At 44.5% G+C, this 15,340-nt stretch overlaps 1 protein-coding gene across 6 annotated transcripts in view; it reads left to right on the forward strand.

Annotated features, from left to right (window-relative positions):
• The window catches only part of LOC143776520 (teneurin-2-like), a 3,926,626-nt gene that overhangs the window by 351,795 nt on the left and 3,559,491 nt on the right, over nt 1-15,340 (forward strand). The gene's annotated exons all lie outside the window — the stretch shown is intronic.

Genomic DNA, 15,340 nt, shown 5'->3' on the forward strand with positions numbered 1-15,340 from the left:
ATCTCTGGATGATAGGAAGCCAGTGAATGGCTTGGCATAGGGGAGAAGCTGAGGAATAGCGGGGAGACAGGTAGATTAGTTGGGAAGCAGTTGGGTAGATTAGTTGGGCAGCAGAGTGTAGGATGGATTGGAGTGGTGCCAGAATGCTAGATGGGAGGCCAAAGAGTAGGAGGTTACAGTAGTCAATTTTAAATAAAATTATACTTTTACATCTGAAATCTGATGTCTTATTCCACATAAATCCAAGTTTTTCTTAATATGTAATTGAATTGTTAAGAACTATGGGTCGGACAATGATCTCCCTAACAGTCTGTCCGCATGGCTTATTGTAAATGAAAAAGGGTGTTACAAGTGTGAGACATAATGACTGACAGACTTCTTTCCTGATCTCAATGCAGAGCTGCAGAGCTGTGTGTGATTATAACTAACAGAGTAAAGCAGAACTAAACTTTGGCTCATTACAAACACATTTGCAACTGCAGTTCTTTCAGTGCTTCAGCTTCCATCTCACATGCAGTGTGGGAGCAGCACAGATTAACTGACTTCCCTGTGGGAAGTTATCTGCAACTGCAAATGTGTTTGTCTTGAAAAAAATTCAATTATGCTGTACTGTGTTAGTTATCATCTGGCATAGCTGTCAGACAGCACTAGGAGGACCCATGAGGACCCGTAGAAGCGCATTTGCGTAAAACGTCTGTCGTCCTTCACATGCTCCACAGAAGCCTCCTGCCTTGCATTTTTTAAATTGCCTCAATAAAAGTGGATTTTATGGGACGGTGAGTGCCACCGTTGTTTCTTCTACTTTTGCATGGACACATGTCTTGTTTTTTTAATTTGGGTCGGCACCTGAGAGCCCGGGCATGGATGTTTACAGCGTTATTAACACCACAGCCAGGTGTATGAACATAGGTGCAGCAGCAGTGCAGATTTTTTCTTGATGCTTCTCTTGGTGGACTGAAAGTTCTACTGTTCTCCACCTACAATGTTTGCCTGTGTGATGGAAGCTGAAGAAGTGTTAGCGGTATTCATGTACAACTCTACATTACAAATCTTACATTGGTAACACCACATTTTATTTAAAATATGCTCTGGATCTAATTTTCAGGGAGATTTGTCCAACCCATAGATCTTAGCTCAATTTCATATTAACAAAAATGATGATTTCTCTGGAATAAAACATCAGATCACAGATATCAAGATATAATTTTATTTAACTTTGTATGACGTCAATGCCCATATAGATGGCTGAAGGGGGTTTATGTTAATGTTCTTTAATATAGTGTAGTATTCAACAAACTGAATAAAAATGAGATAGAAAAAGGAGACATTAAATACTTAAACTTTAATTTTGAAAATTCAGTTTTTCTTGTCTTCATGATCCATATCCAAACAGAAACATTGGGGTTTACCGATATGCCAAATATTTGTTTAAAATATTCAATTGGGATTCCAGAAATCAATGCACATGATGCAGAAACAGATATATGGAACAGCTTTATTTCTCACCCAGTACTATTTATTTTACTCCCTTATATAGTCCCATTAATTCCATGGAGCTTTGCAGATTTTATCACTGTCTCCATTAAGGCTCACAATCTAAATTCCAAATCAGTATGTCTTGGGAATGTGGGAGGAAACCGGAGAACCCAGAGGAAACCCACACAAATAAGGGGAGAACATAAAAACTCCTTGCAGATGTTATCCTTGGCAGAATTTGAACCCAAAACACCATCAATGTAAGGCTGCAGTGCTAACCACTGAACCGCCCTGCTGCCTTCTCCTGTTTGACTGACAGTATTTATACTGTGTGACTTTACGCAAAAGAGCTGTCAGTCAAGCAAGAGAAGGCTGTACTAGCTGGGGAATAAAGCCGGCGTCAAAGAGGCTTGTGAAGAGCTTCAGAACCTCAAAAGCACTTCAACCTCATCTACACATCAATTAAGACAGATTTCTGAGTAACAGAGGAACAGACTGTGTAGCTAAAGGAATTGCTGGATTTGTTTTTGCAAGAGCTATAAGAAAGTACTATGGTGAAAACCTGCTGACTGTTTCCCTTTATTGCCTTTTCGTCTTGAGAACTTTTTTTGTCTGTTTTTTCTTCCCCTTACTTTAGGAGCGTTAATGTTTTATTTTTGCATTGACATAACTGTATGAAGGCTTGTGTTTTTTTGCAGGATGAGTTGTAATTTTGAATGATGCTGTTCATTTTACCATCTAATGCACTAGAAAATAGTGTGGTCAAATGTAAAAAAAAAAGACCCTGCAATTCTGCCATTTTTATTTTATTTTTACTGCATTATTTACTGCACTTACAGTCTGAATTCAGCTTACCGGGGAGGGGTTTCGGCACAGGTGGAGGAATGGTCACAGGAGTTGTTCACTGGACCAGGCTGGTGCAGTGACCTCTGGGAAATCCCATCCCAGGCTGGTGCGGTGGTGCTGCTCTGTGGTGCTGCTCTGTGATTTGGTGGGGCTCCACCGGCATTTTGCGACAGGTCCTCTGTGGGTCTGCGGTGGCCTGTGAGTCTGCAGTGGCCTGTGGGGCTACGGTGGCCTGTGGGACTGCAGTGGCCTGTGGAGTGGTGGTGGCCTGTGGGGCGGTGGTGGCGGTGGTCTGTAGGGTGGCGGGGCTGCGCCAGCATTTCATGAATGCCCGGAGACCCAAGCAGATCCATTCCTGAGATGCGGTGGCCTCTGGAAAAATGGCCGCTGGGGCGGCGCATGCTCAGCTTCAGATCTTGGAAAATAACATCTCGTCTCCCGAGATCTTGGGAGGAGATCTCTCTGCCGAGATCTGAATCTGAGCATGCGCTGCGGCAGCCATTTTCCTGGAGGCCAGCGCATCGCAGGAATGGATCTGTGCGGGCCTCTGGGCATTCAAGAAATGCCGGCCGAGCTCCGCCGCCCACAGACCACTGCCAACACTGCCCCATCTTACAAAGCACCACCACCTCCGTCCCATCCCACAGAGCTCCGCCACTGCCGCCCAACAAGCCAGCACCACAACAGAGAGCCGCACCAGCCTGCAGTGTCGGACCGGGACCGCCATGGTATTTGTAAGTATATTCCGACTATAAGACGCACCTCCATTTTACCCCCCAAAAATTGGGAAAAAAGTGTGTCTTTTAGGGCCATTTACGGCCCTCAATGACCTTTTATCAGGCCCCCGAGCAGATTCTCAGGGACAACATTCTTGGACAGGGAGGTGTATTTTAATTACAACCAGCTCATTATTTTTCTTCTTGCTCTGTGAGCACACACACACAGTGTTCACTACTGAACACCGTAGGGCATGCAATGAAAGATAACTTCCTGAAACCAGTGCCAGAGTCAGGATGTACTTTGTGTGTGGAATTTTTACGGCCCCCGAAGGATGGTATAAATATCCAAATGGCCCCTGGCAGAAAAAAGATTCCCCACCCCTTCTTTAAGTGGTGAAAAAAAATCCTGAAGTTTGTTTAAAAAAAAAGGATTTGGCTTGTGTCGCCATTTCTTGAGACTCACAATTTTTCTTTTATTTTTCTGTCCGTAACGTTGTATGAGGACTTATTTTTTGCATGGTGAGCTGAAGCTTTTATTAATACCATTTTGTAATTCTTACATTTTTTTTGCTTTTTATTGCTTTTTTGGGAGATGTGCTCTAACTGAAAATTGTCAATTCTGGCTTTTCAATATTTGCTGCATAACACCACTTACTATAGAGGTTAAGTAATTTAATATTTTCATAGATTTGATTTTTATAGACATGGTAATACCAAATATCATTACTTTTTACATTTTTATGTTTATTTATAAAGGAGGAAAAGTAGGGTGATTCAAATTGTATGTATATTTTTTGATAACTTGTATTTTTTAGTCTTCTTAGTGGACTTGAACCTGTAATCCTTCAATGTTTCTATACAGTATACAGTATGTATACTGTAAGGGTGTGTTTCCACGGTCAGGAAACGCTGCGTGTTTGACGCTGTGTAGAGCTGCAGCATCAAACACGCAGCGTCCAGATGTTACAGCATAGTGGAGGAGATTTCATGAAATCCCGTCTCCACTATGCGTTAAAACATGCAAGCGGCAGACCCACGTAAACGGACATGTGGCGCGTCTTTTCAGAGCGCAGCATGTCTGTTTACAATGCGTGACGCTCCATTGCCGCACCGTAAATTTCCCATAGATAATCATTAGATGTGGTAAAACCGCATCTAATGATTACTCACATGCGTAGTAAAGTAACTAGTAAGGCAGCTTACTACGCATGTCTCCTAATTTACATGTGATCTTACCTGTCCCACCGCCGGATGTCCTGCGTCCACTGCAGTTCTCACAGTAAACTAAGTTCTCACGATAACTTGGCTTACCGCGAGAACTGCTGTGCACGTGACCGGGGGTTATCTCTGGTCACACTAGGCTGGTTCTCGTGGTCAGCTGATCGTGAGTGCTAGAATGTAGGTGATCGCAGGAGAGTTCTCTCCAATGATCATCTACAGCAGGGGTCCCCAACCTGTAGCTCGAGAGCCACATGTGGCTCGCGGTCCCATGAACTGTGGCTCGCGGCTGTCTGCCAGCTTGGTGCATTAGCTCCAGATTTAGTAATCAGGTATGAAGAGCACATCTCAAAATGGTGAACTTTGTGAGTAGCCCTGCACAGAAGAGCAGATCTGGGTACACATCTACTGGTTTTGAGGGTTTAGAGATAATGTAAGTTTGGTACGCTGGAGACAGGATACTACCGGTCAGAGGAGGAGCTTGAAGCTGGATGTGACTGTGTTGGTTGGGAGTGCATAATGGAAGAATGCTGAATGGCGGTTTGGTGGGAACCCCTGGATCTTGGTATACTGCTTCAGGGTGATTTGTGTAGAGAAGCTTTCGTTATCATTATACCCGTAATGGGGGCTTTAGTTGCCACTTCTGTGAGGGGAGCAGGAACTGGATGTGGCTCGCAACCCTCTTGCAGAGCTGAATGTGGTTTTCAAGGTCAGAAAAGTTGGGGACCACTGATCTACAGGCTCTGCTATGTCTGAATGTCAGGCATCCAGACATAAAATACTTTATTCTGCATGTGTGTGTTTTATTAACCCTTTAACATCTATAGGATTAGTAATGGTAGGTATCTTATTGACGCCCCTCCATTACTAAGCCTGCTTAATGTCACTTACAAAGGTGACATTAACCCTTTATTACCCCATATCCCATCGCTACTCAGGAGTGGGAAGAGAGAGGCTAAGCACCGGAATTGGCACATCTTACAGATGCACCATTTCTGAGGCTGCTGGGGGCTGGTATTTGTAGCCAGTAGGGGGCCAATATCCATGGCTCCTCCCTAGGCTATGAATATCAGCCCGCAGCTGTCTGCATAGCCTTTCTGACTATAAATTATAGGGAGACCCCACGTCATTTTTTTTGGGGGTCCTCCTATTTTTATCGCCAGTAAAGGCTAAATATACAGCTGCTTGCTGATATTCATAGCCTGGGAAGATCCATGGGTATTAACCCCTTCCCAGGCTACAAACACCTGCCCCCCAGTTGCTGGCTTTCCCTCTCTGGCACAGAAAATTGCGCGGTAGCCCACACCTTTTTTTTATTCATTTTTTTTTAAATTAAACATATTGCTTTTTAAGGCCGGGGTCACACTCATGTGAGAAACTCACATGAGTCTCTTGCCTCAATACCCATCACTGCCGCCAGCACTCGGGACCGGAGCGTTCAGCTACAGTAGAAATACATGCAGCTGCACACTCAGGTCCCGCGTGCTGGGTATTGAGGTGCGAGACTCGTGTGAGTTTCTTGCAAGTGTGACCCCGGCCTAACGCAGATTCCGTGTGTGAGTATCATTATTTAAGGCCGGTATCACATATGCAAGAAACTCGGACGAGCCTCGCATCTTTATACCCGGCACTGACGTCGACACACAGGAGTGGAGCGTGTGGCTACATAGAAGTATATGCAACAGCATGCTCCGCTCCCGAGTGCCGTTGGCAGTGCTAGGTATTGAGGCGAGACTCGTCCGAGTTTCTCGCATGTGTGATCCCGGCCTAACTCTTATGTACCATTTTATTATGTTTATTACTAAACATTGGGCTTGGTATTATCTATCTATTATCTATCTATGTATCTATCTATAGTGTCTATCTATTATCTATCTATCGATATATCTATCTAGCTATCGATAGATAGATATTTATAGATAAATACGATAGATAGATACGATAGATAGATACGATAGATCTATCTATCTATCTATCTATCTATCTATCTATCTATCTATCTATCTCTGTGTGTAAACATTATTCTTTAATGGAGTATGTAAATGAAGAGGTTAGACAAGAAGTGACATCACAATTCTTTTTTTTTTTTGGTATATCTTTATTTAGCTTACAAAAACACACACAAATCTGCATCAAAAACGCAGGTGACCTGCCAGTGACCTCAGGTGCAGATTTGGTGCAGATTTTACCTGCGTCAAATCCTGAGCAAATCCTGATGCAATCCTGACCATGGAAACATACCCTAATACAAAGGTTTTTAGGTATACAAATAAAATGATGGTCTGCTGTGAACGAAATTGTGTGCATTAAATGCTGCAGGCAGTGATTTAATGGTTCAGTGGCACTTAATGGGTTAGCAGCAGGACTGGGAGGCAGCCCTGGTCACTACTGCTGGCTGTATAATACATGTAGCATCCACCATATGTAGATTGGGTTTAGCTCCTGAGCCATCTACGTATACTGGCAACTGACATTTAACATACATGTATGTTACACATTGGGAAGAAATTAATTGGAGAGTCGAAATCCCCAGCAAATCCCCCCTTTTTTATGGATTTGTGTTCATTGCCACTGAAAAAATCTTTAACTCCTGAAAAAAGTAAAAAAAAAAGTAAAACCACTTAAACTGTTAGTGTAACTGTTTATATAATCCTAATATTTTTCATAAATCAATAGTGCACATGAAAAAAAAGCAACTTTCTGGTCAAATTGTTTATTTAAAAATTCTCAATTCATGGGTAAAATCTGGATTTAAATTTTAAATTACAAATTTTTACTTTTATCAGATAGATGTCAGTTACCACTGATAAGGTGTATTGTAGAGAGAGGAGCTATAGGCCAGGGTCCTCCCTTTCCCACCACATCTTATCAGTGGCAATTGTTATCTATTATCTCAGTAAAAAACTCTCTTCACTGAAAACAGATTTTACCCGTGAATTGAAAATTTTGTAAACAAATGATTAGTTGAGTTTTTGCCTAATTTTTCCTGCAAAAAAATGCAGCATTTTACTGTGTCAGCAAAGTGGAAGAGATTTCGAGTCGAGTTCCTGCCGCTGCACTGGGGGAATCTCAAACCTTGTCTGCTGCGGTCTCTCATTCTGCATCAGCTGCAGTGGAGCCTGCTCAACAGAGACATCGTTCCCAGTGTCTCACGCAGTCTGATTCTGTGCAAAGGGTTACTGCTGCCTTTCCAGGCTCTGCCATTGTAGCCTGTACTGATCAGTGGTGAGCAGACGTCTCTGGGACTAAGTCCTGCTTTTCCCCCTCTGAGCATGCCCAAAAGAAGACCTCTCAGTGGAGGTCTGGGGTCACATGCTCAGGTACTGCAGTTACATAGTTACATAGTTATTAAGGTTGAAAGAAGACTGTAAGTCCATCTAGTTCAACCCATAGCCTAACCTAACATGCCCTAACATGTTGATCCAGGGGAAGGCAAAAAAACCCCATGTGGCAAAGAGTAACTCCACCATGGGGAAAAAAATTCCTTCCCGACTCCACATACGGCAATCAGACTAGTTCCCTGGATCAACGCCTTATCAAGGAATCTAGTGTATATACCCTGTAACATTATACTTTTCCAGAAAGGCATCCAGTCCCCTCTTAAATTTAATTAATGAATCACTCATTACAACATCATACGGCAGAGAGTTCCATAGTCTCACTGCTCTTACAGTAAAGAATCCACGTCTGTTATTATGCTTAAACCTTCTTTCCTCCAGACGTAGAGGATGCCCCCTTGTCCCTGTCTCAGGTCTATGATTAAAAAGATCATCAGAAAGGTCTTTGTACTGTCCCCTCATATTTTTATACATTAACATAAGATCACCCCTTAGTCTTCGTTTTTCCAAACTAAATAGCCCCAAGTGTAATAACCTATCTTGGTATTGCAGACCCCTCAGTCCTCTAATAACCTTGGTCGCTCTTCTCTGCACCCGCTCCAGTTCAGCTATGTCTTTCTTATACACCGGAGACCAGAACTGTGCACAGTATTCTAAGTGTGGTCGAACTAGTGACTTGTATAGAGGTAAAATTATGTTCTCCTCATGAGCATCTATGCCTCTTTTAATACATCCCATTATTTTATTTGCCTTTGTAGCAGCTGCCTGACACTGGCCACTGAATATGAGTTTGTCATCCACCCATACACCCAGGTCTTTTTCATTGACGGTTTTGCCCAGAGTTTTAGAATTAAGCACATAGTTATACATCTTATTACTTCTACCCAAGTGCATGACCTTACATTTATCCCCATTAAAGCTCATTTGCCATTTATCAGCCCAAGCTTCTAGTTTACATAAATCATCCTGTAATATAAAATTGTCCTCCCCTGTATTGATTACCCTGCAGAGTTTAGTGTCATCTGCAAATATTGAAATTCTACTCTGAATGCCCCCTACAAGGTCATTAATAAATATGTTAAAAAGAAGAGGGCCCAATACTGACCCCTGTGGTACCCCACTGCTAACCGCGACCCAGTCCGAGTGTGCTCCATTAATAACCACCCTTTGTTTCCTATCCCTGAGCCAGCTCTCAACCCACTTACACATATTTTCCCCTATCCCCATTACTCTCATTTTATGTAACAACCTTTTGTGTGGCACCGTATCAAAAGCTTTGGAAAAGTCCATATATACTACGTCCACTGGGTTCCCTTGGTCCAGTCCTGAACTTACCTCTTCATAGAAGCTGATCAAATTAGTCTGACATGAACGGTCCCTAGTAAACCCGTGCTGATACTGGGTCATAAGGTTATTCCTCTTCAGATACTCCAGCATAGCATCCCTTAGAATGCCCTCCAGGATTTTACCCACAGTAGAGGTTAAACTTACTGGCCTATAATTACCGAGTTCAGTTTTTGCCCCTTTTTTGAATATAAATGCTCCTATTGGTCCTCTAGGAAGGTCCTGAAGTTACTCTGTTACTGTAGAAGTTCTCATTGGTCCTCTAGGAAGGTCCTGAACTTGCTGCAACTATGAAAGGTTCTCATGGCCGCACGGCCATGCGCTAGTGTACACTTGTTTATGTGTGTGTCTTGTGAGTGAAAGTCACTCTTTAAATGGAACCTGTCACCTGAATTTGGCGGGACCTTTTTTCGGTCCGATGGGCGGTATTTTCGGGTGTTTTATTCACCCCTTCCTTTCCCGCTGGGTGCACGCTGGCTGCAATATTGCCTTGAAGTTGATTTGCTTTCCTCCGTAGAACACGCCTGCGCAAGGCAATTTTGCCTTGCGCACGCGCAGTATGCTTTGCCCAACTGCGGGCAAAGCTGAAAAGCATTAGAGCGCTATGTCCTGGAAGTATTTCGCTGTGTTCCAGGACATAGTGCGCCGGCGCATGCACACTAATACTTTTCGGCCATTGCAGCCAGCGTGGGGCCAGCGGGAAAGGAAGGGGTGAATAAAACACCCGAAAACACCGCCCATCGGACCGAAAAAGGTCCCGCCAAATGCAGGTGACAGGTTCCCTTTAATCATCCCCTCCCTTGTGTTTGAATGCTCGCGTAAGGAGGATGATTGTAATCTAGCGCTCACTTGTTACCAACACTTTGTACACAAACAGCGTCTATTACTGTGACAGCCAGTGCGGCACAGTGCGCTATCACCGTGCTTTCCAAACCCAAGTCTAGGTGGTTGGTGGTGTCCGCCAGTGCAGCATCGCATGTACTCTTGTGCTACTTAATATTTATGTTACGTGCGGTACTGCGGCCCTGTGACGCAACAGGGTTCGCTTCTTTCACACAGCATGAAGCTAACCCGTGTGTGTATCCTCATTGTACCGCCACATAGTCCGTCATTGCTTAGAAGCAGGTTCCATCTCTGCACGGTGGACCCCGGGCTGCGAACGCACTTATTTCTTTTCTCTAATTATTTGGTGCGTTCCACTAGCCCTAACGCACATGCTGCTTTAGGCCAACCTTCACATATCCTGATGACTCCGGTCCTGGAAAAACCAGTACCAGCGTTATCTGTGTAGATGTATGTGGCATTCTGTGTGCCGTCCGTGTGCACCATCCGTGTGACACATACTGAAATAGAATGTAGAAAAGAAATGACAGATGTTTAGGTGTTAGATGTGCAAAGATAGAGATAGATAGATTTCTGTGAGATATCTAATTAGTGCCTTGCTTGTGTAATTTAGTGTACATGTAGTTAGCTAATGAATAAATGAAAAAAATAACGTGGTGTCCCCCCTATTTTTATAACCAGCAAAGGTAAAGCAGACAGCCGTGAGATGATATTATCAGGCTAGTTAGGTCCATTCAAATTGGGCCTTTCTCAGCCTAAAAATACCAGCACGCAGCCGCCTCAGAATTGCTGCATCCATTAGATGCTCCATTTCTGTCACTTTGTCCTGCTCTTCTCAATTGCCCTGATACGATGGCTATCTGGTTAATGGTATTGGGGTTGATGTGAGCTGTAACTCATCCATGGACCTTCTCAGCCTGATAATATCAGCCTGCAGCTGTTTCCTTTACCTTTGCTTGTTATTAAAAATAGGGGGGACCACATGTCATTTTTTCATTTATTCATTCATTTATTTATTTAATTATTAGCTAAATACAAGTAAACACACAGCACTAATTATATATCCACAAATATCTATCTACCCCATAGCTATCAATCTCTATCTTTGCACATCTAACACTTGTCATCTTGTCATTTCTATTATGCATTCTATTCCAATATGTGTCTCATAGACGGCACAAGGATGTCACATCATATGTCATTCGTGTGCACGTGTGTGGAATGTATTGACATCCCAGAAAAAAGAACAAACATGTCTACCAGCTTGTCACATGGATGCACTGTCTGTGTGAAATAGCCCCATAGATTATGCCTGTGCTCCAAAAAAAAAGATGTGTGAAGGAGATCTCATTTACGTTGCAGATTTTAAGCAGTTTCAAATCTGCAGCTTATCAGTTCTTCTAGGCTATGTGCACACGTTGCGGATTTTGTTGTGGATCCACAGCATTTTTTCCATTCGGATTTGCACCAAATCCGCAAAGAGTGCCCTGGCAATGTTAATCAGTGGGAATCCAAAATTGGTGTGCACATGCTGCAGAAAATTCCTCACTGATTCTCAGCTTTTTATTTTCCGCAGCATGTCAATTCTTTTTGCAGATCTGCAGATTTTCTGCACCCATTGACTTATATTGAGTCAGTCAAATCCGCAGCTAAACTGCAGGTGTAAAAAGGTCTGCGGATTAGCTGCGGATTTGCGTGCCAAAAATGCTGCAGAAAGGAGTTTCTGGGCCGATAATCTGTGTGGGCGGAGGCTATGTGTGAGCGGAGAATATGTGCACGTCTGTCTGCGGATGTCTGTGTGTATCTGTTTTTGTGTGTCTGTGCATGTGCGGGTGCCTGTGTTTGTCTCTGTGTGTGGGTGTCTGCAGGTGTGTGCACAGCTGTGTGCGGGTCTGTGTGTCTGTCTGCAGGTGTACGAGTGCACGAACTCCGGTGAACTCTCGGTGATGCACTGAAGGAGGATTATCTCCTATCTCCTGTCAGTGTATCACCACAGGCCCTGTAGAACGGTCACATCTCCTGATGTGACTGTTCTGCACGGGAGATCGTTGTGGGAGACTCGTTTTTAAATGGATTACAGCGGACAGGGAGTATTTGTTTTGGTTTATTATTTTATTCTTGTTTCCAGACATTGAGGGATTTGAGGATTAGGTGATGCAGTATTATGGTTAATTAAGATTAATAAAGGACTTTATTCTGGCCATGTCTATAGTGACCATACAACTGTAGGATTAGGAATGGATAGGTGTCTTATAGACACTTCTCCATTACTAATCCGTGGGCTTGATGTCACCTGACAATACAAAGGTGACATCAACCCCACAAATATTAACCCACTTGCCACTGCTACAGGGCAAGTGGGTAGAGCAAGGCTAAGTGCCAAAATTGGCTCATCTATTAGATGCACCATTTCTGGGGTGGCTGAGAGCTGATGTTTTTAGCCTGGGGTGCCAATATCCATGGCACCTCCCCAGGCTATTAATATCAGCCCACAGCTGTCTGCCTAGCCTTTGTTGGTTCTATTTTATAGGGGGACTCCATGTAATTTTTCTCTGGGGTTTCCCTGTAAACTAGCCAGTAAAGGCTAAGCAAACATCTGTGAGCTGATATTAATAGCCTGGGAACCTTTATGGTTATTGGCTCCTTCCCAGAATATTAACATCTGCCCTCAGCCATCAGCTTTCCTTCTTCTGGTTAAGAAAATTATGTGGGAGCCCATGCAATTTTTTTTAGAGTATGTTCCCACGGTGAGGAACCAGCAGCGCTTTGGACGCAGCACATGTCCGCTCCATCCAAAACGCTGCCGGCTTTTGGACGCAGGTGATTCCGCATATGTTCATTGAACTGTCTACGCAGGGAAGCCACGGGTGCTGGTGTACACATAGTGAAGATGGGATTTCTTCAAATCCCATCCACTATGCTGTAACATCTGGCCTCTGCGGGTTAAACGTGGCGGATGTACAGGGTACGTAATGATATTATGCTCTTCAATGGAGAATGTAAAAGAAGAGGTTGGACTAAGAAATGACATCACAATTTTTTTTTAAACAATATATCTATATTTATCTTACAAAAACACATACAAATCCGCAGAGAAATCCGCATAAAAATCTGCATAAAAAACGAGTGAATTTTCAATTGCGTTTTCGGCCAAGAGAGGAAGAAGCTGAACGGATTTTTGCAAGAGCAAGAGCAAATGCGCAAAGTGTTCACATACCCTTAACGTTTTTCACCCATTCAAATGAATGGTAAAAAAGCATTATAAATGCGAATATTTTTATTTCTACCAACACTTCACTATTTTCAGCAGATCTTAACCCCTTCCCGACCCATGACGCCACGTAGGCGTCATGAAAACCCGTGCCAATCCGACCCATGACGCCTATGTGGCGTCATGGAATGATCGCGTCCCTGCAGATCGGGTGAAGGGGTTAACTCCTATTTTACCCGATCTGCAGGGAGAGGGGGAGTGGTACTTCAGCCCAGGGGGGGTGGCTTCACCCCCCCGTGGCTACGATCGCTCTGATTGGCTGTTGAAAGTGAAACTGCCAATCAGAGCGATTTGTAATATTTCACCTAAAAAACTGGTGAAATATTACAATCCAGCCATGGCCGATGCTGCAATATCATCGGCCATGGCTGGAAATACTAAAGTGACCCCCCCCACACCCACCGATCGCCCCCCCAGTCCTCCGTTATGGGGTCCGGTCCCCTCCGTCCGCCTGCCGGCTCCCCCGTCCTCCTGTCCGCTCCCTCCTTGCTCATATCCACCCCCCCTGTGCTCCGATCCCCCCCCCTGTGCTCCGATCCACCCCCCCACCACCCCTTCATACTTACCGATCCTCCCGGTGTCCGTACGTCTCCTCGCTGGGTGCCGCCATCTTCCAAAATACCAGTCGGCAGATTCCTTACAAGTACATTTTGATCGCTGTGGTAGGTTCTACCACAGCGATCAAAATAAAAAAAATAATAAATAACCCCCCCCCCCCCCTTTATCACCCCCATAGGGACAATAATAAAATAAAGATTTATTTTTTTTTCCACTAGGGTTAGGGTTAGAACTAGGGTTAGAACTAGGGGTAGGGTTAGGGGTAGGGTTAGGGTTACAGGTAGGGTTAGGGGTAGGGTTATGGCATGTGCACACAGAGCGGATCGGCCACGGATCCGCAGCGGATCGGCCGCGGATCTGCAGCGGATCGGCAGCGGATCCGCAGCGGATCGGCAGCGGATCCGCAGCGGATCGGCCGCGGATCCGCAGCGGATTGGCAGCGGATCCGCAGCGGATTGGCCGCGGATCCGCAGCGGATCGGCAGCGGATTGGCCGCGGATCCGCAGCGGATTGGCCGCGGATCCGCAGCGGATTGGCCGCTGCGAATTCGAAGCAGTTTTCCATCAGGTTTACAGTACCATGTACACCTAAGGAAAACCAAATCCGCTGTTCTCATGGTGCGGAAAATTCCGTGCAGAAACGCTGCGTTGTATTTTCCGCAGCATGTCAATTCTTTGTGCGGATTCCGCAGCGTTTTACACCTGTTCCTCAATAGGAATCCGCAGGTGAAATCCGCACAAAAAAACACTGGAAATCTGCTGTAAATCCGCAGGTAAAACGCAGTGCCTTTTACCTGCAGATTTTTCAAAAATCGTGCGGAAAAATCTCACACGAATCCGCAACGTGGGCACATAGCCTTAGGGTTAGGGTTGGAATTAGAGTTAGGGTTGGAATTAGGGCTAGGGTTTGAAATAGGGTTAAGATTAGGCTTGTGGTTAGGGTTACGGATAGGGTTAGGGGTGTGTTGGGGTTACAGTTGTGGTTAGGGTTGGGATTAGGGTTACGGTTGGGATTAGGGTTAGGATTAGGGTTGGAATTAGGGTTACGGGTGTGTTGCGGTTAGGGTTGTGGTTAGGGGTGTGTTGGGGTTAGGGTTGTGATTAGGGTTATGGCTACAGTTGGGATTAGGATTAGGGGTGTGTTGGGGTTAGTGTTGAAGTTAGAATTGAGGGGTTTCCACTGTTTAGGCACATCAGGGGTCTCCAAACGCAACATGGCGCCACCATTGATTCCAGCCAATCTTGCGTTCAAAAAGTCAAATGGTGCTCCCGCCCTTCCAAGCCCCGACGTGCACCCAAACAGCGTACAGGTACCAGCGTACTCAGGATAAACTGGGCGACAACTGTTGGGGTCCAATTTCTCCTGTTACCCTTGCAAAAATAAAAAATTACTTGCTAAAACATAATTTTTGAGGAAAGAACAATTATTTTTTATTTTCACGGCTCTGTGTTATAAACTTCTGTGAAGCACTTGGGGGTTAAAAGTGCTCACCACACATCTAGATAAGTTCCTTCGGGGGTCTAGTTTCCAAAATGGGGTCACTTGTGGGGTGTTTCTACTGTTTAGGCACATCAGGGGCTCTGCAAATGCAATGTGACGCCCGCAGACCATTCCATCAAAGTCTGCATTTCAAATGTCACTACTTCCCTTCCGAGCCCTGACGTGCGCCCAAACAGTGGTTTACCCCCACATATGGGGTATCAGCATACTCACAACAAACTGGGCAA

Source organism: Ranitomeya variabilis, chromosome 5, assembly GCF_051348905.1.
Source record: "Ranitomeya variabilis isolate aRanVar5 chromosome 5, aRanVar5.hap1, whole genome shotgun sequence".
Taxonomy (NCBI): Eukaryota; Metazoa; Chordata; class Amphibia; order Anura; family Dendrobatidae; genus Ranitomeya; species Ranitomeya variabilis.